Below are 25,602 nucleotides of genomic sequence, written 5' to 3'. Positions count from 1 at the left end.
AATGTGCACATGCAATGATGGGAGGAATTGTTGACCATCTTTGCAGATGATTCACCACAATATTTAAAGTCATGAGATTGGAATAGATGACTAAGAGAGTAAGTATAGATAGACATGGGTCTGAGGATTAAGGTCTTGGACTCTCCAATGATGAAGAGTAACCTGCAAAGGAGACTGAGAAATAGTGATCTCTGAGGTGTAGGAAAACTAGGAGATAGGCCTAGGTTCAAATTCTGGTGTTACCTTGAATACCTACTAGACTCTGGGTAAGTTTCCTAACCTTGCTAAGCCTTAATGTTCTCATCCATAAAATAAAGATAATAATAGTATCTACTTTTCTATTCCTTTTATTATCACAAGGCAGAGAAAGAATAAATAAATAAATGAAAAAAATAAAACTGTTCTTTGGATCAAACACAAGGAAGCCATTGGTGATTTTGGAAAGTGGCATAATGGGAGCAGAAGGGAAAATAGCTGAGGGATGAATTGGAGCTTCTTTCAGGAAGCTTATCTGTAAAGAAAAGAAAACGTAGGGGCTACAGTGGAACAAAGTGTCAACTTTGATTGAAGGCTTTTTTTTCTGGGAAAGATTTTCCCTAGCTAAAATCAGTTGCCAATCTTCCTCTCTCTCTCTTTTGTTTCCCTCCCCAAAGCCCCAGTCCATACTTGTATATTCTAGTTGCAGGTTCTTCTAGTTCTCCTATGTGAGCCACTGCCGCAGCATGGCTACTGACAGATGAGTGATGTGGTTCCACACCCAGGAGCCAAACTGGGCCACCAAAGTGGAGTACACCAAACTTTAACCACTAGGCCATGGGGGCTGGCTCTGATTGAAGTTTTTTTTAAAAAATAGTAGAAAAGAAGAAAATCTTGCCATTTGTGATGACATAAACCTTGAAGGCATTAAGCTAAGTGAAATGTCAGACAAAGACAAATACTGTATGATCTCACCCATATGTGGAATCTAAGAAAAGAAGCTCATAGATATAGAGAACAGCTTGGTGGTTGCCAGAGGTGCTGAGTGGAAGAGTGTGCAAAATGGGAGAAGGTGGTCAAAAGGTACAAACTTCCAGTTAAAAAGTAAATAAGCCCTGGGGATGTAATGTACAGCATGGTGAATATAGTTAATAATACTGTATTGCGTATTCAAAAGTTGCTAAGACAGTAGGTCTTAAAAGTTCTCATCACAGGAAAATAAAATTTGTAACTATATGTGGTGACGGATGTTACCTAGACATTGTGGTGATCATTTTGTAATATATGCAAATATCGAATCATTATGTTGTACATATGAAACTAACATAATGTTATATGTCAATTATACCTCAACTTACAAAAAGATAGTAGATATTTGAATACGTTTAAAAGGCTGATGAGAAAGAGCTAGTGGAGAGGCAGTGGCTGAAAATACAAGAGACAGAAGGGATAAGAGATGGGACATGGTCCTCAGAGTATAAAACGGATGGGATGATTAAGTTTGGGCAGGAGGCAGGACTCCTCTTCTGCCAAATCAGGATGCAAAGAGATAAAGGAGGAGTGCTGATACAGATAAACTTGTAAGCAGTATCTGTTTTCTTAGTGACTCAGAAAGGAGATGGTCTGTGATGAAGAGAGGCTGGCGGTGAGCAGAGACTAACAAAGACTCAAAGGTTGAAAGGGTGTGGAGAACGAAAGAGACTGATGAGGAGGTGGGACAGATCAAAAGGTGATTCCATGTTGAAGATTCAGGTGAATTTGTAAATCATGTGGCACCAATGAGCATGCTGGTGTGGTTGTCTCTAGCAGAGGTCTACAGTCCTGGGGAAAAAGCAGAGATTATGGATATGGTGGCATGATCCAGGGTTGGGTTTTACAGGGCAGACACCCTGCTAATTTTAATGCTGCCTTTTGGAAAGACTGACAATGAAGTTAGTTAGGAGGTCTGTGCTGAGCTTAAATTTTTATTCTTCATAACAACCAGTGACCTAGAAATGTCCAGGAACTGAGGAAGAAGAAACTGAAAATTTCTGAGCACCTACCATTTACCAGGGCTACAGGATACATATGTGCATTTTCTCATTTAAACCTCACAACCACCATGAAAGGTAAATAGAATTATCCATCTTTTGGGGCCGGCCCCGTGGCTGAGTGGTTAAGTTCACGTGCTCCACTGTGGCAGGCCAGGATTTCGCTGGTTTGGATCCTAGGTGCAGACATGGCACCGCTCATCAAGCCACGCTGAGGTGGCATCCCACATGCCACAACTAGAAGGACCCACAACTCAGGATATACAGCTATGTACCGGGGGGCTTTGGGGAGAAAAAGGAAAAAGTGGAATCTTTAAAAAATAAAGAATTACGCTTCTTTTACACATAAAAATCATCAAGGCTCAGGGTGGCTAAGGAACTTGCCTGAGCCTGGTTTTCTTATTGTGCTTCTTTGGGAATGCAAAGGCAGACTGAATATTGATGGGGCAAAGTGCGCTTTGGGGTGTGATTAGCTTTATGACATTATTTTGAGACTCCACACATACTGTGTGTTTGGTGTTCCTCCGGGAAATAACAGAGAGGAGGCCAATCAGCAAGCCTCTCTCTGGCTGGGTGAGGGAAATGTGCTTATTTATAATTTCTTCTTTTAAGATACCAGTATTGCTGCTTGGAGACTCTATCTAGCCTTGCTCTCTTTTTCATTATATTTTCTTGCAGGAGATGATCTCTTCCTTCTGCCAGTCCTAGCCCAGAACCTGTCTTTTTAAACCTTATTCAATGGCTCCTCCAGTTCTCTTTATGGAATGGTCTCTCTTAAATTTCCCTTTGACTAGGGTCAGGATGTCACTCCTTATTATTATATCTTTATATCTGATTAATGATGTCACTGGTTCCTTTCCTTGCCAGCTTCCTGACTTAATTACAAAAGGTATCTCTCACATTTTAGAGATAGAGAAACCAAGACACAGTGTCAGCCATGACCAGGTCTCAGTTGTGCATGATCAAGCAACTGAAAAATCCTGAGTTAACTTCCTGCTGGAGCAGCCCTTCCATCTAAGTGCAGGAGTGAGAGTCAAGATAGGTTACCAGCTGTATTGGCCCGCAGTAATCAATTAGAATGAACAGGAATAGGGTCCTCAAAGCCCCTTGTTGAGCCAGGCCTCAACCCTTTAGTTGCTGGATCATGGAGAGTATAGTGCAGGGCAGGAGGGGATGGGCCAGCCAGGGGGATGAGTGGGGGTCTTAGAGGAGTAGCTACTTACCCATCAGTATGAAAAGATTTCACAACTGGAAGAATCTCATTGGAACAGACCTGCCTTAGTGGCTATAAATACTATCTAGGTGTGTTTATGGTCATAAATGCTGCCTGGGGGTGTTTATGGTCAGAAGGCACGCAGGTTAATACTTTTCTCCTAAAAACTCAAAGGCATGAATAATTTTTAGACTGTTCCTTGTTCCATTATATCTATTCTCCCCTTCTTCCAAAGTAAAAGGATTATTAATTTAAAACTATGGACCAAGAACAGTTGAGTGGATACCGGGGGAAAGGTGGGGTGGGGGGTGGGCACAAAGGGTGAAGTGGTGCACCTACAACATGACTGACAAACATTAATGTACAATTGAAATTTCACAAGATTGTAACCTATCAATAACTCAATAAAAAAATAAATAAATAAATAAATAAGGATTATTAGTTGGCCATATGGCCACTAAGCTTAAGAGTACATTCCTCAGGCTTACCTTCAGCCAGTTGTGGTCATGTGATTAAGCTGTTGACAACGGGATGTGGCTAGAAGAGACCTGAAGAACCTCCTCTTCAAACTCTTAAAGGGAGATGGCATCTCCTCCTTCTCCTACTTCCTTCTTCCTGCTATTTGGTTCTTAGGCATTGTGGAGAGCCATTTTAAGCCACGTGGAAAAGCGACATACCCTAGGATTGGTTGAGCCACAGGATAGGAGTCTGGATCCCCGGACAACTTCACGCAGCAGAGTTGTCATGTAGCCATGCAGCCCGGACTGCCTACCTCCAGACTGCAATGTGAGAAAGAAATAAACTTCTATTTGTTTAAGCCATTGTCAGTTTGGGTCTCTGTTACAAACACTCAAAACGATATCCAAAATAGGAGTTTTTATGGGTTTCTTTCTTTGGTATTCTTTTGATTCACCTGAGCCACATATACGCATATATATTCCTTTCTAACTACCAAATTGAGGAAAAGTGATGCTTGAAAGGCACAGGTGGTGAGATCTGATATTGAGTTAAGGTCCCTTGTACCCTCCTATTGAGTGATGATAAGAAGACCAATTCCTTTTCCCCTCAATGTCATTTCTAAGGTGTACATTAGGCACTCGTAGAGGTCATGTTGATCATTTAGATGACCACATGTACCTCTTTTGGATTAAGAAACTGATATTAATGTACCAGTCTGGAAGTAGAAAGTAACAGACTTCAACCTTACTTTATAGTCTGTAGTTCAAGCAGGGATAGATTCATATTCCCCTTGAACGTTAATATTCCCATGAGAAGAATGTAATACAACACAACACGTGGAGAAGTGGGAAAGGAAGGGGCCACCTGTTCAGCCAGCAGGTTGAGTTAGCCCTGGGGGTCATTGGGATGAGAGATAACACAATTGGAATGGAATGTGTTTGACCAAATTGGTCAGTAGGATTAGTGATTCTCTACATTAAACAGTAACCTGAAGCCTGTTAAACTTAATACTCACTTTGCTGCAGAGAAGCTGCTTGCTCCCTAAAATAATTTATCTTAAGTCACAATTAGCAGAACTAAAAAAAAACCAATGCGATGGTAAAACACCATAGAACAAGATTTGGGTTCTCTGGTTGTAGAATTTCAACTACAATTCCAGAGCTGTTTACCAAGAGTTTATTGTAGAGTTCCAGTCAGGAATTATGATTTTGTCAGGGAAGTCTAGAGACTCATAGGGCAAGAACTTGGCTCCCAAGTAGCTACAACACTTTCCAATTCCCTTATTCCTTTCCAATTCCTTAACATTTACTGTGTATACATGTGATCTCATATAATGCTCACAACAACCCTGCGAGGTGAATACTATTATCTCCATCTCACGGATAATGAAATTGTAGCTGGGAGTGGCTAAACAACCTCAAAATTACCTCCAGCTAGTATTGAGAGAGAGCTAAGACTTGAACCCAAGCCTGTCTTCCTCCAAAGCACAAGGTGAAAGTTAAGTTCTGCACCTGAAGTTAGTTTGTGAAGAACATGACATGAGGCAGATCCACCTGCACAGGCTGCTTCGTCTCCTGAGCCCTGAAGCTTGGAGTCAAGAAGTTCATTAGAAATCTGTTTTCACAGAAATACCCAGTTTCTTATGATCCTTGAATTCTAAGTGGCAGTTGTCAAGGACAATATTTTAGCTCTAGTGGGGCTGCTGACCTACTATGAAAAGTCCAAAAATCTAGCAGCTTGGGGAGATTGCAGAGAAGCCAAGTGTCTGAAGAATCCACAACTTAGATCATTAGCTAGCCTAGAAAGAAAAATGATCGTGTCTCCAGTTGTTTGGAGCTCGTCATGGGGAAACAGATACCTGATAAATGGAAAATTTTATTCCAGGAAAGAGCTTTACTTCCAGGCACAGGATTTGCTTATACGTTTTCCATAAAGTGTTCTTCTCCCTTCAAAGTAATCTGCAGGGTCTTTAACAATCTTTTCAGCACTGCTCTGTAATTCTCTACACTCTCATCTGAGAGTAAAGACAGGAAACGCAGTTTTAACATGAACTCTAGACATCAGGAGAGGAAGAGAAACAAGCCTGTCTGTTTTGGCTTTTTGGTTGCTTTGTTTTAAGGCAAGAATTTCTGCCCATCTAAGGTGGAATCAGGACCTACACACTGTATGCTTCATTAGTGATTTGGGAACTTTGGGTCCAAGGTAAGTGGACTAGGCTTTTTTCCTCTGGGACACGATGAGAAAGATCTGTTGTTTGGGTACTTAGCTCAGCCTAGTGATTTAACAACAAATAACAAGGAAGGAAAAGGTCCCTGAGGGAGGCAAAATAGAGTTTGCAAGAGTCTAAGTTTATAAGACAAGCCTCTGGGGCAACAATCAACTCCTATACATATTCACCCTCAAATACACATGCTAAGCCAAAGTCTGGTGAGGAATACACAGCCCCTACAGGTCAGTACCACAGTCGTTAAACCAGGGAGGGAATTATAAACACCAATAATCAAACTAAACCAAAAGATGTCATTCATTCATTAATCAAACATTTGAGTGTGATTTCAGTTGTTCTCTAACCATAATGCACATTAGATTTCTTTTCCTAGTCAGTTCCCCATCATGCAATGACTGCTTTTATCAACCTCCCTAAAAATGGTAGCTATATAGCTAGAATTCACTGAAAGAAAATTGGCTGCTATTGGCTGTTTTATTGTTGGTTGACCTGGTGTATCAATTAAGATACTCTTGGTTGTAAATAATGAATAAACTTTGCTCCTTTTTTAATCAAGAGGTCTGGTTTTTTATTGTTGAGTTGTACTTAATGACACTTTTAAACTGCTGAATCGACCAACCCTGAGCCTGCTATGACTTAAACCAAAAGGTATTTATTAGTTTCCAATTGCTGCTATAACAAATTACCACAAACTTAGAGGCTTGAAATAACACAAATGCATTATCTTACAATTGTGGAGGTCGGAAGTCTGAAATGGGTCTTGCAGAACAAAAATTAAAGTTTTAGCAGAGCTTTATTCCTTCTGGAGGTCTAGGGGAAAATTCTTTCCTTACCTTTTTTCAGCTTGTAGAGGCTGCCTACATTCCTCGGCTCATGGCCCCACGTCACTCTGACCTTTGCTTTCATTGTTACATCTCATTCTCTGACTCTGACCCTGCTGCCTCCCTGTTATAAGGACCTTTGTGATTGGGTTTACCTGGATAATCCATGATAATCTTCCCATCTCAAGATCCTTAATTTAATCACATCTTCAAAGTCCCTTTTGCCATGTAAGGGAACATATTCAAAGATTTCAGAGATTAGAACACAGATATCTTTGATGGGCCATTATTCTGTCTACCACAGGTAGTTTACTAGATTATATAACTTGGAGTACAAAGTCAGGGAAGACTTCAGGGTTGGTTGATCTAGCAGCTTAAAAGCGTCATCAAGTACAACTCAACAATAAAAAATCAAACCACCTGATTAAAACAGGGGCAAAGGACTTGAATAGACATTTATCCAAGGAAGATATACGAATGGCCAATAAGCACATGAAAAAAATGCTCAACATCACTAGCAATTAGGGAAATGCAAATCAAAACCACAGTGAGATACCACTTCACATCCATTTGGATGGCTATTATTAAAAAGAAAAAAGCGAAAAACCAGAAAGTAACCAGTATTGGGAAGGATGTGGAGAAAATGGAACCCTCATACATTGTTGGTAGGAGCGTGAAATGGTGCAGCTGCTATGGAAAACAGTATGGTGATTCCTCAAAAATTTAAACATAGAACTACCATGTGATCCAGCAATTCTGCTTCTGCGTACGTCCCCAAAAGAATTGAAAGCAGAGACTTGAACAGATATTTGTCCATCTGTGTTTATAGCAACATTATTTACAGTAGCCCAAAGGTGGAAACAGCCCAAGTATCCATAGACGGAGGAATAGATGAACAAAACGTGGTACCTACATACAATGGAATAGTATTCACATTAAAAAGGAAGGAAGTTTTTATACATGCTACTACATGGATCAACCTTGAAGACATTTTGCTAAGTGAAATAAGCGAGTCACAAAAGGGCAAATATTTACCATTTTTCTTATATGAGGCTCCTAAAGGAGTCAAATTCATAGAGACAGAAAGTAGAATGGTGGTTGCCAGGGGCTGGAGGGAGGGAGAATGGGAGAGTTAGTGTTTAACGGGTATAGAGTTTCAGTTGAGGAAGATGAAAAGGTCCTGGAGATGGACGGTTTTGACAGTTGCACAACAATATGAATGTACGTAATGCCACTGAGCTGTACACTTAAAAATGGTTACGATGGTAAGTTTTATGTTCTGTATATTTTACCACAGTTTTCTAAAATGCCAGCAAAGACCCAGATTCTTTCCATCACTGTAGTCTGTTATCCAGAAATCAGCAGCTCTCTAAGGCTAGATTCTCCTTACGGGCATAAGAAAGTCATCAACAGCAATCAGAGCCACATGTTTTCTTGCACAACCAGGGGAAGAGCCTATCTCTTAAAAGCAGGGACAAAGTTTCCCAAAAGACCTCAATAAACCTTTATTTGAATTTCAGGCAGGTTGAATGTCTGAATCATAACTGGCAAAAGGGATGGGTTTATTCTCAGACTAATCAGGCCTACTCTTTGAGCTGAGATCAATTTCCCAACTTGCCTTGCTGCAATTCAATGGAAAAGAGATGGAATGAGTCCTGAAGAATCAACTGTAATGATCACTTTACAACTTTTGTGGCAACGTCAACTCAAGTGCACAGACCCGTGTGCAAAACCTCTGTGAAAATTCAAGCCATCCTTCCAAATCCTTCCCATCCGTCCCCTCTTGGTGCCAGCAACGCGGCCCTGCATCTCAGTTCGGATGCCTTCCCATATCTCATCCCACAGCAACAGAAGTGCTTACATCTATGAGGGAGAGGGGAGTAGATGGAGAAGGCATCAGAAAAGAGGCCACATTTACATTTGTATCAACTGAGAAATAGCACCTGGGAAAAGCCTTGAAAGTAGAGATTCCTGGATCCACCCCGAGAAGTGCTGAATCAGAACCTTAAATAAAAAGTAAATTAAAATTGTTGTTCTCTTTCATGAATTTGCGTTTTAAGAGGTGCCCTAGGTAATTCTGATGCTGATCCACGAAATACGCTTTGAAAAGCACTGGTCTTATCTTTGCTAAGAACGGTCCTAGGTGCTATGGGTAGAATAATAAAGATGACATGGGTCATACTCTGGAGGAGTTCACAGTCTATTTGGGAGAACAGATACTTAGACAATTATGACAAGACCTGATGGATGCTATAGTAAGATATGAGTAGAATTCTATGAAGCTGATACTGTCTAAGGGAGTCAGGAAAAATTCACAGAATACTTGGCTATAGTGAGATAGCATTACAGGGGTGCATCTACACTGAAAAGAGAGAGAGACAGAGACAGACAGACAGAGAACTAACACTTTTGATAATTCAGGTACCAGGAAAACTCAGTGAGTCCCAGTTAGGTGATCATGAGAAGGCAGAAGTACACTTGCGATTCCCTCATGGGATCACAGTTCCCCACTTCTCATGCTTTAGCATTTTACTGCACTGCTCTGAATGTGATTCTGGTGCTTAATGATACATATTTTTCACATACATATTTATGTACAAGGTTGTATAAACAATACCATATATCAAGCACTTTGAGATACTTTAGTACATTTTCAAGGGTAGTTTTGACTATATGTGGTTAAACATTATATTGCTGCCTTTAAACTGAATCCCACATCCCCATCCCTACCCCATGCTGGCACCTTAAACAACTATTCTAGAGGCGGAGTGGCAGTTATCCAGGTGAAAATGTAGGAGGAGAGATTCCAGGCAGAGGGACCAAAATTGTCAGATAATGGAGCTACTAAGGAGCATGACACATTTGGTGAGCAGCTAGTCGGAAGTTCTGCAGGGCTCTCAGAGGGCGTATGAAGTAAAGTGGCATGAGATGGGATCAGGCAGTCAGGTGGGGTCAGATTATTAAAGACAAAGCTAAGGGATTGGACCTTTAAATGAAAGAAAATGGAAGTCTTTGAAGGAGTTTAAATAAGCGAATGACAAGATTAGATATGCATCCTAGAGAGATTGTTTACTGGCCAGGTGGTGATTACTCTGAAGCAGCAGAGACAGGGCCTCTCAGAGGTCCAGAGAAGCTCCATTCAATTCCATTTTACTAAGGCTCTTAGTATAACAAAGACAGCTGAAATGACAGAAGAAGTAACAAAAAGTGTGAACTGTTCTAAATGATTATGTTTAACAAAGTAACACTTTTAATGCACACGCAAACAGGGTTGCTATTTCTATTATCTCATTTGTAGATGTAAATCGAAGTTGGAAGCTTAGGCCATGCCCCACCCCCAACCTGGTTTTATTTCCAGACTTCATTACATTCTAAAATCTCAAACAAGCAATTTAATCCCTCTGAGCCACAGTTTTCTGACTTGGGGAATAAGAACTACTTTGTAGGGACTGGGTGAGAGAACATGTGTACAGTGTCTGGCATACTTGGGTGCTCAGCCAATGCTAATATTTCTTCATAATCTTTAAATATAATGAGCCTGTGTCCATGTGCACTCATACGGGAGCACTCATGCATACAAATGCATGCACTCAGACTCTGATACGTTGTCCTGGGGCCGAGGTTGGAAGGGGGATAGGTCCATCAGACACTCCTAGTGCCTCTTCCTGCTTCTGTGTTGAACTCCCATCACTGAAGAGAGAGTAAGGCCTCTATCTCAGGCACCTACACATTAGAGCTTCTTGCCTGCACGTTCACCTCTGTATGGCTGACTTATGCCATTACCCTATTCCTTCTCCCAACAAGAGCGTTTGCATAGCAATCTTTGGCTCTGATTGTAGAATTAAAGAATATCCTTTTCCATGTTAAAGAGATTTCAGGCCTCCATTAATCTTTACCAGAAATCGCTCAGAAGTAAGGGGGACTTTCTCACTGCTCATGAGGTTACACCTAGGAGGGTTCTTATCCTCAAGTGCTTTTGGGGTACTTGCCCTTTTTCCCTGCTCAAAGCTCACCACTCCCTTTGGGCTCCGTGTTTTTGTCTGGAGCACAGAGACCTGTAACTCACAGTAACAATTCCCTAGCTGAACAACAGCAATAACTCACAGTGCTGCAACAGGCTTCCTGGGTTCCCGTTAACTTTGCAGAGTCAAGTTATTGAGTTGACATTAGAGTCGGTGCTTAGAAACTCTGCTTTATAATCAGGGTGATTTCAGAACATAGCATCAGCTAAATGGGTCCCTGGGCCTGAGCCAACCTCCCAGGGCTCCAGTTCCAAGACTCACCATTTGCAGGATCTTGTCATTTAGAAATCCTTGGGGATGGTATATTTTAAGAGGTAGTAAAGGACTAATCTGAAAAGAAACTTTGGAGGTTTATTCATTGCACTACGGTAAAAAATCTCCATTTATCATCATTACATGCTGATAATAAATAATACTTGATTGTGCCCTGATTATATCCAAATCTGTTACCAATGGGCATGGCAGAAGACAGGGATGAAAACATAAATAGCTCCCAGCTATTCACTTCTAATTACCCGTTCTCCCTTTTGAAAGATGTGACCATCATTCTTTATATCCTGCTCAAACATGAATGATAGGACTTTGCGGCTGAAAAAGATTGGATGAGGTCATTTCCTCTATCCTCCTCCCTTTAAATACACCTAGACTTAAAATCACCCCACACAGCTGCGTATCTAATCATTTCTTACTGACCCACCTCAGGGTTTAACAATTTGTACTACCAATAGTGTTTGCAATATCTCTATCCTAAATCCTTCTGGCTACAATTTAATCTTTTGTTCTTTAGTCTTCAGTCTTCCCATTTAATATCTTCCAGTTGCTTAATGGTCATATTCCATCCCTGTGGGTTTTCTTCCCCACAGTTCTTGTTCTTTTAAACATCCCTAACAAGGTCTATGTGTCAGCCCTTTAACTGACTCTGTTAATCCTCATGTAAGTTTCTCTAAATCATCCTGTTATCTTATGGATTGAATGAATATGACTGACAACAGAAAAGAAAAAAAATTCAGAAAGATGAGAAAAGCTCTGTCCAGAGGGAGATTTTCCTCATTTCTATTACTTATATCACTGATGTTTTAAATAATATTTAGCTCTATTTTTATGGAATGCATGTAATACATGTGCACAGTAGAAAAGTTTTTTAAAAAACATAGAAGAATAAAAAGAAGGAAAAAAAAATCTCCTGTAATCTGATGACCTAGCCCCAAGAGTTAGGATTTCCTCTGTGTGTGTGTGTGTGCTTGCGTGCCTGTTTGAGTATAAGTGTATGTTTCCTCAAATTGGGATCATACTGTATTTGCTGTTTTGTATCTCCTTTGTTCAGGTTGTATTTCATGGGCATTTTTCATATCCACTCTTCCAAAATATGACTTTTTTTTTTTAGGAAGATTAGCCCTGAGCTAACATCTGCTGCCAATCCTCCTCTTTTTGCTGAGGAAGCCTAGCCCTGAGCTAACATCCGTGCCCATCTTCCTCTACTTTATATGTGGAACACCTACCACAGCATGGCTGGACAAGCGGTGCCATGTCCGCACCGGGGATCCGAACACGCAAACCCCGGGCCGCCGAAACGGAAGATGCGCACTTAACCGCTGCGCCACCGGGTCGGCCCTCAAAATACGACATTTTAATGCAGATAATTCTTTACGTTATGAAGGTGACTTGGCTCATTTAATCATTTGCCTACGCTGGGCATTTAAATGGTTTCTAATTTCTCACCATTCATAAATAATGCTATATCAATATCTTTGTACATAAATCTTTGCGCACATTCCTGATCTTTTCAAAAAGCAGCACTGTGTGTGTGTGTGTGTGTGTGTGTGTGTGTGTAAATATATTTGATTTCCTGACTCCTATAATCTGTCATTCAGACTTTCAGAACAGATCTCTGGATAGTGTTCTATCAGATTCATATGTAGACTCTGAATAGCAAATGAATAATCCATGGCTTTCAATTCTTAAATAGGTCCCCTACAACTACAGGATAAAGCTCCAATTCTTTAGCAGACCTTCTAAGCCCCATCTTTTGCCACTGATGCCTGGAACTGTATACTTCAGTGATTCAGACTGCTTCTAGTTACTTGCCCACTTCACAGTGCTTATTACCTTTGATTACATTATTCCCTCTGCCTAGAAAGCTTCTCCCATCCTTTTTCCCCCTCCCTAATCCTAAGCATTCCTTCAAGGTTCAGTTCATGTGTCATCTCCTTCAGGCAATCTTCCTTGAATCCGCAGGTTGAGCTAAGTGCTCCCCGATTGTGCACCTAGGGCACCTCTTCTTATATTGAAATCTGTTTTTTCTACCTCTGTCACTAAACCATAAACATCCCAAAGACAGGGGCCATGTCTAATTCATCCCCCAATGGTAATAGAGTATCTAACATATGGTAGGTGTACTGTTGAACAGAATTGAGTACCATTTTGTGCCTGTACCTGTGCTTGATGCTGGTAATTCAGAAAGAATTACTGAATGAAGTATCAAAGTCATAGTTTAGTAGAGGAGATTGGTTACAGAATATGTAGTGACAGAATGACTACAATTCAATGCTACAAATTGCTCTGGGTTGATGGAGGAAGGCCAATCAAGCCTGCTTGGAGCTGGGCAGTGGTCTGGTCCATATGTTTCTTTTTCACTGCCTCTAAAGCACAGGAATCTAAGAGTCCCAGTGATCCTTGATTAGTTTGTATCTGTCTTCTTCTTAAACACAATATTGTTTTGATTTTAGTGTGATCTCTACTGTTGTCCTTGAAATTTTCATACTTATAGTCAACCCAGTCTAGCACTATTTTGGCCCCCTAGAAATGTATTTTAGAATGTGGAACTAGCTGAAGAAAATGGGAAACTAGATATGAGTACCTCTAGAAAGAAGCAATCATTTTAATATTCCTGAGAAATACTCTACATCCTGTATTTCTCGTCTGACTCATCTACATTGGAAGGAGAATTGCTGCTCTACAAGAGGCAAGGCCCTGGTTCAGTCGCATAGGGACTGATGTTTCTTCCTCCTTCAGTATTAGTGTGATCCTCATCGCCAGTTAATTGTCAATTAGCTCCTTGGGTGGCACAAAAAGCTAATGTTCAAGAGGAAAGGCATGGAGAGAACAGAGGCACTTGCTAGTTGGCTAACTGACAAGGCAGGACTGTAGAAAACTGTGAGTTGCCAGTAAAGGCACTTTACAAAGGCACTTCGTACATCAGGGTACAGAGGGGTCCTGAAAGGGTACTAAATTCCCAGCATGTTCCCAGGCCTGCTGAATGGCAACTAAACCAAGGCAGCCTTCTACCAACTGACTTTTCCTAGGAGAATGCAGCAGCTAGAAGCCCAGGGTAAGAGAGGTAATTACTGACCTACAGGCTTTCTTCTAGATGGGAACCTAGGGGCTACGACTGAAGAAGCTAACACCTGTTACAAAGTGAATTGGCGTGATCCCTTTAAGAGTTGTGGATAACCAGGGCCCTTAACCAAGAGCAGATGGACCAGCAGCCAACCAGCTGAGTAAGCTGTTACTGGAGCCTCCACATGGAGAACAAATTTTTTCCTATATGCTTTAAATACCATCTAGTTTTCTAGAATGGCTGAATCCAGTGGAGCAGGATTATAACTATGATTTTAACACAGGCAGCCCCAGCTTACAAATAAAATGTGTTCCAAAGGTTAAGTAGTTTGGAACTCAAAACACATTTTTCCTGTGGAATTAATATTGTACATTAATTTTCAGGTTCACATCCAGCCCATAAAAAAGAACTACTAATCCTCCAGTGTAGCTGAATTATAATACTATAGTAGTAGTTGGAAATCTATAGTCTCATTCTATATTAGTTGCTGGCGGCCATGTAATATAGAAACAAAGAGGAAAAGCAGAAGAGAAAGAGAATTCCACAACCACTGCTCCTCTCTTGGGAATAGTCCTAGCCTGCTTGAGAAGAATTTTCAAACATGCCAAATTGTTTCTGAAAAACATCCACCTTCGTTTCTGCACCTTCCCCAGGCAGGGCTCTAGTGCCTTTTATGATACCCTAAACTTGACAGCGCCCTAAACTGCCCTAGCATCTCCAGCCCCCCTGTGGCTTCCAAACCTCCTATTCTCCCTCATTCTCCATAAAATTACTATTTCCTCACAGAAGTCCAAATCCTAGCTCATCCACCCCTATGCCAAACCTGTTGTGCTTGCTGACTTCCCAGGTTCTGTCAATGGCAACACAATTCCTATTCAGTTAAGTTCAAAAGCCCAGAGTCCTCTTTGATGCCTTTTTCCCTTGCTCCATGCAGCTCCTCAGCCAAACCTTGTTGATTCCACTCCTGGAAGGTCTTAGGATACCACCATCCCTGGTTGGGATCTCATTAGTGTAAAAGATCCTTTGACAGCTGCAGTTTTGGAATCAGTGCGTGTAACCCCTCACTCGAAGTACAGTGGCAACTTCCTGACTGCTTCCATTACCCAACTCCACCCTCCTCCCTTTGCTGGTGGATGAACCTCGCGAAAGCATAGCTTTAATCACCTCCTCTATTCTTCCCCCTAAATCTACTAATGGTTCTCCTAACACAACCAAGATGAGGTAGATATCCTTATTCCCATTTTGAAAATTAGAAAAAATTATTTACTGAAGGTCACTGGCCTGCTCAAGGAGGGGGCCAAGATTCAAGCTCAGGTTTATGTCCAAGGACCATGGTCTTTTCACTTGACACCACATTCTGATGTAGCCCAAATACCTTAGGTTGGTGATCAAGATCTTCCATTATCTGGCTCTATTTTACTTTCCCATCCTCTCTCATACCACTCCTCTTTATATCCACTCTATTCCCACCAGTCGGACTGCTTGCTGCTTCCCAAACCTGCCCTGGATTCTACTGCCTTTGTCTATGCATTTTTGCTGGATGGTAAGTCCTTTCCTAGTCAAGGTCCAACTCTAATGCTACTTCTTCCACAAAGCCATATCTTCTACCAGCCTCATTCACCTACAAATACACTTAAACACTAGCTGAAACTTTTCTCCCTTAGCTGAATTACCACAAGGCTAACTGTAGCCTGTACTGTACTTATTTGAGTGGGGGTTATCACCCCAACTACTACTTTAAATATTTGACGACAGGTACCCAAACTTTCTACCCTCAGTCCTAGCAGGCGAAAGTGTCCCTGGTAGGGATTCAGTTCATGTTTAAGGAATGAATTACTGGTAGAAATTAAGTTTGCAAGGTGAAACCAGGCTGAATGTCATGATGAGGAGTTTCTATTTGATGAGAAAGCCCCCAGAGGATTTTGATCAGAGGAAGGCCATTACAAAAGTTGTGTTTTAGAATAACTAATGGAGATTCAAAATACAGGTTAGAGAAGAGCGTGCTGGATGAAAGTCTCAGCTCTGTTATGCATTAGCTCTGTGACTTTGGGCAAGTCACTTTCTTAATAACAACTCTATTGGGAAATAATATCACACCACCGAAAGCATCTTTTTAAACTATAAATTCAATGTTTTAAAATACACTCACAGTGTTGTGCAACCATCATCACTATCCAATTCCAGAATATTCTCATGATTCTAAAAAGAAATCCCATACCCATTTTCTCCCAAACCTGCCAGCCCTTGGCAACCACTCATCTACTTTCTGTCTCTACAGATTCGCCTGTTCTGGACATTTCATGTAAGTGGAATCATACAATTTTGTGACTTTCTTTTGTGCTTCTTTCACTTAGCATAATGTTTTCAAGGTTTGTCCATGTTGTAGCATCTGTCAGAACTTCATTCCTTTTTATTGCTGAATAATATTCCATTGAGTGGATATACTCATTTTGTTTATCCATGCATCAGTAGATGGACATTTGGGCTTTTCCCATTTTTTGGCTAGTGTGAATAATACTGCTATGAACATTCATGGACAAGTATTTTTGTGAACATATGTTTTCAATTCTCTTGGGTAAATACCTAGGAGTGCAGTTTCTGGGTCACATGGTACCTCTGTTTAACTTTTTGAGGAATGAATAGACTGTTTTCCAAAGATACTGTACTATTTTACATTCCCACTAGCTACGTGTGACAGTTCAAATTTCTCCAAGCCCTCATTAACACTTATATTCTGTTTTTGTTTGTATCTTTTTAAATTGTATTTATTCTAGTGGATATGAAATTATACCTCATGGTTTTGATTTGCCTTTCCCTAATGACTAATGTTGTTGAGCATCTTTTCACATGCTTATTGGCTATTTGTATAACTTCTTTGGTGAAATATCTATTCAGATTCTTTGCCTATTTTAAAGTTAGGTTATCTGCCTTTTTATTGTTGAATTGTAATTGTTCTTTATATATTCTGGATACAAGTCCCATATCAGATATATGATTTGCAAATATGCTCTCCCATTCTGTGGGTTGTCTTTTCACTTTCTTGATGGTATCCTTTGAAGCACAAGTGTTTTTAATTTTGGTGAAATCTAATTTATCTATTTTTTTGGTTTCTTATAATTTTGGTGTCATATCTAAGAAATTTCTAATCCAAGATTACAAAGGTTTGCGTTTCTGTTTTCTTCTAAAAGTTCTATAGTTTTAGCCCTTACACTTAGGTCTGTGATCTTTTTTTTTTTTTTTTTTGAGGAAGATTAGCTCTGAGCTAACATCTGCTGCCAATCCTCCTCTTTTTGCTGAGGAAGCCTGGCCCTGAGCTAACATCCGTGCCCATCTTCCTCTTCTTTATATGTGGGACATCTACCACCGGATGGCTTGCCAAGCGGTGCCATGTCTGCACCCAGGATCCAAACAAGCGAACCCTGGGCCAACGAAGCAGAATGGGCAAACTTAACCGCTGCACCACCGGGCTGGCCCCCTGTGAACTATTTTGAGTTACTTTTTATATGGTGAGAGATACAGATCCAACTTCATTCTTTTGCATGTGGATACCCAGTTGTCCCAGACCATTTGTTGAGAAGACTATTCTTTCCCCAATGAATTATCTTGGTACCCTTGACAAAAATTAGTTAGCCATAAATATAAGGGGTTTTTTTCTAGATTCTCAATTCTCTTCCATTGATCCATGTGTCTATATCTGTATTCTATGCCAGACCACACTGTGTTGATTACTCTTACTTTGTAGTACATTTCGAAGTCAAGAAGTGTGAGTCCTCCAACTTTGTTCTTCTTTTTCAAGACTATTTTGGCTATTCTGGCTTCCTTGCATTTCCATATGAGTGTTACAATCGGCTTGTCAACTTCTGCCCAAAAAAAGGCAGCTAGGATTTTGATAGGGATTGTGTTAAATCTGCAGATAAATTTGGGGAGTACTGCCATCTTAACCATATTAGTCTTCCAATCCATGAACGTGGGATGCTGAAGCAAGTCCTTGAAGGTCCTTTAGCCTTATCTGCTTTATTTCCCAAATGGGAATAAAAACAACTATTCTGTCTATCTCACAGGGTTGTTGTGAAGATTGAATGAGAAAATTCTTCTTAAAGGGATTATTTCTGACAGCATTATAGGAATCAGTATAGCATCCTGAGGTGACAACTCTGAGGAGCACTAAAAACATCAGTTCATGTTTGCCTTAAAGTCAGTTTCATTTCTTTACAGCCACATTTTCTATTTTTAAAGTGCCCATTGTGTGCTTGGTGTCCCAGTAGTCTCCATGGCACAGTGTTAAAACGTGCAGGCTCTAGAGCTAGATCATGTGCCTTCAGTTCCCAGCTCTACTTCCCCATTTGACCTTAGACAAATTACTTGCCTCTCTGTCACTCAGTCTTCTTGTTTCTAAAATAGAGATAATAATAGTACTTACTTCATAGGATTCTTGTAAAGATTAAATGAATTAATTTATATAAAGTGCTTGGAAACGTGCCTGACACATAGCATGTGATACATGTCAACCATCGTTACAGCACCACATAGAAGTACTTTAGGGCCCTATACCCAGTGGCATTTATAGTCAAATATTTATGACACTGTCTCCAGACCCTTGGTTTGCATGATATGAGTAAGTCAAGCATTTGCTTGGAGCTGGAGCGAGTACCCTCTGTAAACTAGACTGGAATGGAAGTTCTCACATAATAAGCTGGAGTCTACAATTTCCCTGGGTGGATATATGGATAAATAATTGCTTTTCAAATGCATTCAACATTGTGCAAAGTACAGCCCTTCTTAGTTCGTGATGGGGCTGAGAGCAGGCCGCTCCAAGGTGTGCCACTCTGGTATGCGGACTATTTCGAGCTGAAGACAATGAAGCCTCAAAAGACCCAGAAAGAGCATCTGACCTTCCCCCAAGCTGCCTAAAGAAATTTAAAATAAAAGTTGTCTCCAGGACAGGCCATCACCATAGATAACTATCTAGGACACTTGGGGGGATCCTTGCTAAGTCCACTCTTACCAAAGTCCTGCTTATCAAACTTCTGCATTCCATCTCCATGAAGATTGTCTTTCTCCCCTTTGAAGCCCCAGATCATTATGTGCTCCTTGTCCATAGCTGAGGGTACTTAAACGGGTGGACTCAGCCAGATGGCCAAGTTACTCAGTTTACCCTGGGTTTCTCCCATGTATACATGCTATTAAATTTTGTTTGATTTTCTCTTGCTAACCTGCCTCTTTGATTATTTGACCAGCCGTAAGAACCTTGAGGAAAAGCGGTGGGGGGAATTCTCCCACTTCCCTGACATTAGTTAAACAGAAAAAGTGTAGATTGCTTGGGATAACAGTTTCGTGGAAAACCAGTACAATGACATTACATCATTTTTTTTTTTCCTTAGGAGTCTATTTCTCTCTGCCCCTAGGTTTAGCTTGTTAGAAACAGCTAGGGGACAGAGTCAGAGCTGTATATGCACATCCATGCTGTGCCTGTCTCCTGTCCCCCAGACACAGTCTGATCCCCGATGGCATCTGGTTCTAGGGAGGTTGCCCTGGGTTGATTGCTGGTAAAGCGCTCTGTCTGCTGCCAGTCTTCTCGAAGCTTGAGCTCAGGGAAATCATTACTGAAACTGCTGTAGTCAGAAGCAGACTGGGAATCAGGGCATCCAACCCCATAATGACAGCCTGAAAAGGAAACAGAGCACTTTCTCCTAGAATCAGAGGATCAAGGGGCTAGCAGGGGCCCTCGACAGGCCATCCATATCCTAGTTCATTCCTTAACCTCTAGGAAGGCCTATAGTGAAACCATTTAGGACAAACTGATGTGCACCTCCCACCCATGCACTCTGCTATTTAGCCCATTTCTTAACTCAGGGGAGATGGACTTTAGGACGCTTGAGCATTTAAATAAAGCCTTAGATAGGAAATCTTCCCTCCTCAAATCCCTCATTCCCCAGCATGGAAAACCTGAGAAACAAAAGGACAGAGGAGAAAAAGCCAAATAGCAACAGATCCCTTGTGCCGGCCAAGTGTTGCTTAGCAGAGCAACCTGGGTATTGGATGTGGGCACAGGCACGTGGAAGCAGCAGAATGAGTAAGTCAAAGGCTAGGAAAACTAGCAGGAGCCTTGTAGTCCAACCTCACAGGAAGGCTCTGATGCTCTTATGAAAATTTGAGACATTCTGATGAAATGATTTCCTCTGTTTGTTGCTGACAATAATTAAAATAATTTATGGAGCCAAGGGCTGGTAAGTATTAGTGCGAGCTTAATGTGAACCCTGAAAAGAATTGCATTAGTTTTTTAAAACCTAGGATTGTGCTCTCAACCTCCTTGTTCTCCTCTCCCAAATTCTGTTCTCTAGTTGACTCTGCTTCATTCCTCTCCACCAAAAAGTTCTTCTGTCCCCCATGTTTACAAACTAGGCTTCCATTATCCCTGCTCATCATTAAAATTTGTGGTCTTTATAATGTAGACCTAACCAAATACAAGTGGGAAGCAATCTGATTGAACTAATTCAAGCCAAGATAGGGTTGATTGAAAGCTCTTGAATGACTTCAGGACTCTGCATTTTAAAAGAAGATCAGGTTCGTCCAAATTAATTTCTGATCCTGGAAAAATTTGAAACTAAGTAATTTGATGAATTTTTTTGGAGAGAAGATTTAGGGGGAGAAAGGAGCTTCTTGGTGCCCTTCAGATCACACACTACTTTGCCCACACTGCTTCGGCTACATTTTAATTTTAAAGTGATCCATGACAGGGAATATGGTCACAACCTGAAAAAGCCCACTCACTCAGAGGCCTAAGGCCTCGAAGCATTAGATTTTAAATTAAAGTGATAATCAGAGCTTCCAAAGTTGTTTATTAAGTCTCTCTAAAACCTCCCAGTTGGTGTCTGCCTGGAGGAAGCCTCCTCTCTCTCCATTACACCTACAGAGCAGTCTAACCAAGACTAATGATTGCCTTGCCTCGGAGTTTCCTTGTTGAGAGGGCAGTAGGTAAGAAATGAATGAGAAGATAAGCATCACGATGGAGTTTAAAATTTGAGATGCCCTAAACTAAAGTGGAAATAGAAAGAGCCCCTTGGTATATGTCAACCTCAGCCAACTGGGTAAATGGTGGCTTTCTCGGCCTTTCAATGTGACAGTTGGTGAAATTCAGCATTGAGTTGGCACACACAATTGTGAGATGGGCATGAATGTTCCATAAGCAAATTCACTGCAGACAACAAGCAACAGATTCTGCAGTGAGGTTCCACCTGGCTGGCCTATGGCTAATTTGCAGATATATTGTTCTGCTCAAGCTTTGGAAATACGCTCTTTACTCTAAACTTTTTCCCTTGGGGCTTTCATCCCATCACGAGCACCACCCTCCTGCCCCCACACAAAGACTTACTATGCAGTTTGCAGGGGTGGTAGCTATACCTACTGTTAAGTATCACCGTCACTCTGAATGACGGAACAACCAAACAAGACCGAAGAGAAAGGGAAAGTTAATGAGCTGGAAGATTGCAAAACCTGCAAAGCAGACTGCCTGAAAACAGTGACAAGGTCTCTAATGCTGATGGATTTAGCTGCTTAATATCTTTAACAGAAGCCGTGTTTATTAATAATTGCTGTTTTCATCTCTTCATTGACAGCCACCCTGCTCTTTAGCCTGCCAGAAATACTTCCCCAAGTGGTTCTTGATCATGATTGTGAATCAGAATTACTAAAAGACTGTTTTTTAAAAATCTAGATGACCCAGTCCCACCCAAGAGCTACTGAATAGGAGTCCCTGGAAATGGGGCACAATTATTCACATTTAAAAAAAAAAGATTTCCAGTGATTTTTGAGGCATAGCTAAGGTTGCAGAACATTGCCTTAACCTCATCTGGACTAATATCTGGACTAATTGTAGTTTTAGAACAGCTCTGTGAGATGAGGAAACTGAGGCTTATAAAAGTTCAAGGATAGGCCAAGGTCACACAGCTAGAAATGTGCTAAGATTCAAAGCCAGGCCCATGGCTCCAAAGGACAGTTTCTTTCCACCCCATTACACTAATGAGCTATGCATAATTTTTCTCAGTACTCTGACACAGACCTCTTTTAAACCAGATGTCTCGACCTTATTTATTGCACCAAGATGCTCTAGTTGTTTCCATTCCTATCTTGGTTTTTAATTCCATCATGTCATTGTTTGTCTACTCTTTTAAATCTAACCATCATTTTTCTGAACAGAAAAGATGGAAACTGAGCAATTCTATATCCTCCTTATAGTTATTAACATTACACCATTACATGATCGGTCTCAATCCACAGACATAGACTCTTCTTTGGTGGTACAGGGGGGTTGTTGTTCTTAATAGTTTCTAAAATCCTTAAATCATTCTGGTGTTGGCTTTCCTGGCTCTGTTATTGCAAGGTCATTCCATTCATTTATGTTTGTGTTTGGACCAGTGTCCATTCATTCATCTTTTGTCAATGTATATTATAAATATTTGCACATGTATGGATTATATGTACATGTATGTATAGTTACTTCAATGTTATAAATCATAAAAATCTTTTTTCTCGAAGGAATTTTAGAGATATTATTTGTTCCAATAGTTTTCTTTTATTTTCTAACCACAAAACTCTTTCTCCAAGCCAACTGTGTTCAGAACCCCAATACATAAAACAAACACCAGTAGAACCTGATGGAGCAAGAGAGGAGAATTGCCTGCTCTATGTCGTTGGATCTTGAAGCAGCTGCACAGCACAATTTGAAAAACAAAGTTCTAATCAACTTCCCCAATTTCTGAGGAGGAAATTAAAGTCCAGAGAGGTAAATCAACTTGCCTAAGGTCACACAGCATGTAGTAAATCAAGACCTAAAATTCAAATTCCCTAATTTGAAGTCCAGTGCTCTTTCTAACACACTTGATATGATAAAGATGGAAAGCAGCATCATATCCAGAAAGTTCGGGAGAAAACGTCAATTATAGGAGAGAATAATAATATTAACAGTTAATATATCTTGAGCACTTAGTATGCCAAGCACTTGTACTGCTTTACTTCTGGCTCTACTCTCTCTGGTTTAGAGGGCCTTCACTTGAAGTAAAGTACTGTACCTGCTCCATTCACATGTCTCTGAGTGTCTTTTGAACACATCCACCATCTTTTCCTCTCCACTCCCACTAACAGTGCCTTAAGTTAGGCCCACATTATCTCTCTTTGTTTTTCTAAATACCAGCTTTACTGAGATATAGTTCACATACCATAAAATTCACCCATTTAAATAGTATGCAATACAACGTTTTCTAGCATATTCATAGAGTTGTACAACCATCTTCACAATTTAATTTTAGAATATTCTCATCACTCCAAAAAGAAACCCCATACCCATTAGCAGTCACTCTCCATTCTCCCCTCCCTAAAGCCCTGGCTACCACTAATCTACTTTTTGTCTTCATGACTTTGCCTATTCTGGACACTTCACATAAATGGAATCATACAATATGTCGTCTTTTATGACTGGCTTCTCTCACTTAGCATAATTTTTTCAAGGCTCATACATGTTGTAGCATGAATTAGTGCTTCATTCCTTTCTATGACTGAATAGTGTTCTGTTGTATAGCTAGATCACATTTTGTTTATCCATTCATCAGTTGATGGATTCCTTATTATCTCTTATTTGAACCACTGAAATAGCATTCTGACTGGCGTTCTTACCTCCATTATTCCCTCCACTCTTCCCACTGCCATTATAAATATTTTGTAAAAGTTCCTATATGCCATCACTCCCTCAGTGGTTCCCCACTCTAAACAGGAAATTACAAACTTAACTGCCTCTAGAGGCAAGGCAGGTCACACAAAAATCTGATGCTATGAGATGCAAGACAATTTTGAGTGGTGGGTTCAGTGGTCAATTGGAGAGTACAAGCCCTGCTTAAAGGCATTCAAATTTGAATTCAAATAAAACAAACATTGTGCTCATATAACAAATAATCAGGCTGCTTTTCTCCATGCCTACTCTACAGGAGAAAAGCCAAACAACTTGGCAAGGCTCTTTATCCTTACCTGATCCCAGTCTTATCTCCTAGTTCCTCTCCTGCTTCTCTTCCTCCTCCTTCCTCCCATTCCCTCCTACCCCATGCTCCAGCCACATAATGTTATTGGAAGGCGCAAATTACCCTTTGTACTTTGGAGCCTTTGTGCCTTTTTGTTCCCTCTGCCTAGAATGCCCTTCTTCTACTTCTCTTTCTAGAGAGGTTCTTTCTCCATCCTTCAAGATCCTGCTTGAATGTCATCTACGCCACCACTCTTTGTAGTATTATCTCTATTATTATACCTACCACATTGTAATGGAATATCCTACCTGCAGGTCTATCTCCCCTATCACACTGTGAGCTCTCCCAAGGCAGAGATGTTGTTCTACTCGATGTTGTACTTTTAGAAACCTATCAAAATACCAGTGAAACTCTTGTATCTTGTTGGTTCTCTTGTGCCACCGAGCATATGTTTCCAGCTACCAGTATTCTCCAGCTAGTTATTGGCTGGGTGTAGATACTCTTCTCTGTCCAACAGTCCACAAAGAGGTGGCTCCTACTACCATATTTAGCCAAGAAGGGGGGCGGATACTACCTTCCCTGCTTTTCCCTGGAGCTACTATTCGCTGGACCCCAGGGAATGTTTACGCAGTTCTTGGTCCAAAGCTATCTGAAGTTGGTGTGTCGGGGTCTGAAATTGGACATTGTGATCCTGGCCTAGCTGCTTCAGTGTCTCATACCACACAAGAGATGAACCTTATTGTTTAGGCCTGGAAAGTGGAATAGGGTGGTCCCAACTTGATGATCCCTGGGACTTTGGAGAGTTTTCCATAGGGACTTATTCTTTAACTCCCCCCTGTCCTCTCCCTTCCCACAGTCAACTCTTTCCCTCTTCTTTGTCCCAGCCCCCTCCACCCCACTTACCCCTTCTCTCAGTCATTTCTCCCATCAGAAATAATCCAGTCTCAAAACCCATCAACTCTCCGACTTGCAAATTTTGCAGGCTCAGAGGGTCCACTGAATGTCAATATATTTTCTTCTTTTTCAAGTTCCCGCTGGTCTGCAGAGGCCAGGGTAGGCTGTCTCAGAGGTAAACATTGGTCACAAGGGGGATAGGGTACACTGATGATTTTCTACTCAAGTCTGTGGGCTGGTTCACCCCCCAAAATGTCCGTGATTAAACAGACCCTTCTCTGTTTATGAGAAATTTACTTTCCTCCTTAACATAACTAGGACTCTATTTCTTGTAAAATAATATCCCTGCCTCATTATACTAAGAAAACATTTGCCATCTCCCAGCCCAGAGTCTTTCGTTCTTTTCTCTTTCTTTCTTTTTTCATTTTTTTGCAGAAGCGGTGGGAAGGGGAGGATGGGAAAATAGTTAAATTTAGCTTATTATGTATTTTATTTGTCCAAAGCAAAAGGCTCAACAGGATAATTTCTATCACTGACATACAATTCCATATACTTTTATTGAATGGCTTCTATGTGTCACACTGTATCCTGACTGTGATTTGTTTCAATGAACTAG

General features: G+C 40.8%; 1 protein-coding gene across 5 annotated transcripts in view; it reads right to left on the bottom strand.

Annotated features, from left to right (window-relative positions):
* Positions 1-25,602, bottom strand: part of DCX (doublecortin) — a 367,013-nt gene that overhangs the window by 174,839 nt on the left and 166,572 nt on the right. For all 5 annotated transcript variants that reach the window (XM_046673011.1, XM_046673007.1, XM_046673012.1 and 2 more), the window contains one exon: positions 3,708-3,998. The gene's annotated coding sequence lies outside the window, so the exon portion shown is untranslated. The remainder of the gene's footprint in view (positions 1-3,707; positions 3,999-25,602) is intronic.

This window comes from Equus quagga, chromosome 10, assembly GCF_021613505.1.
Source record: "Equus quagga isolate Etosha38 chromosome 10, UCLA_HA_Equagga_1.0, whole genome shotgun sequence".
Classification (NCBI taxonomy): domain Eukaryota; kingdom Metazoa; phylum Chordata; class Mammalia; order Perissodactyla; family Equidae; genus Equus; species Equus quagga.
Note: the sequence above shows the minus strand (reverse complement) of the source record. Positions and strands in the feature narration are given on the sequence as shown.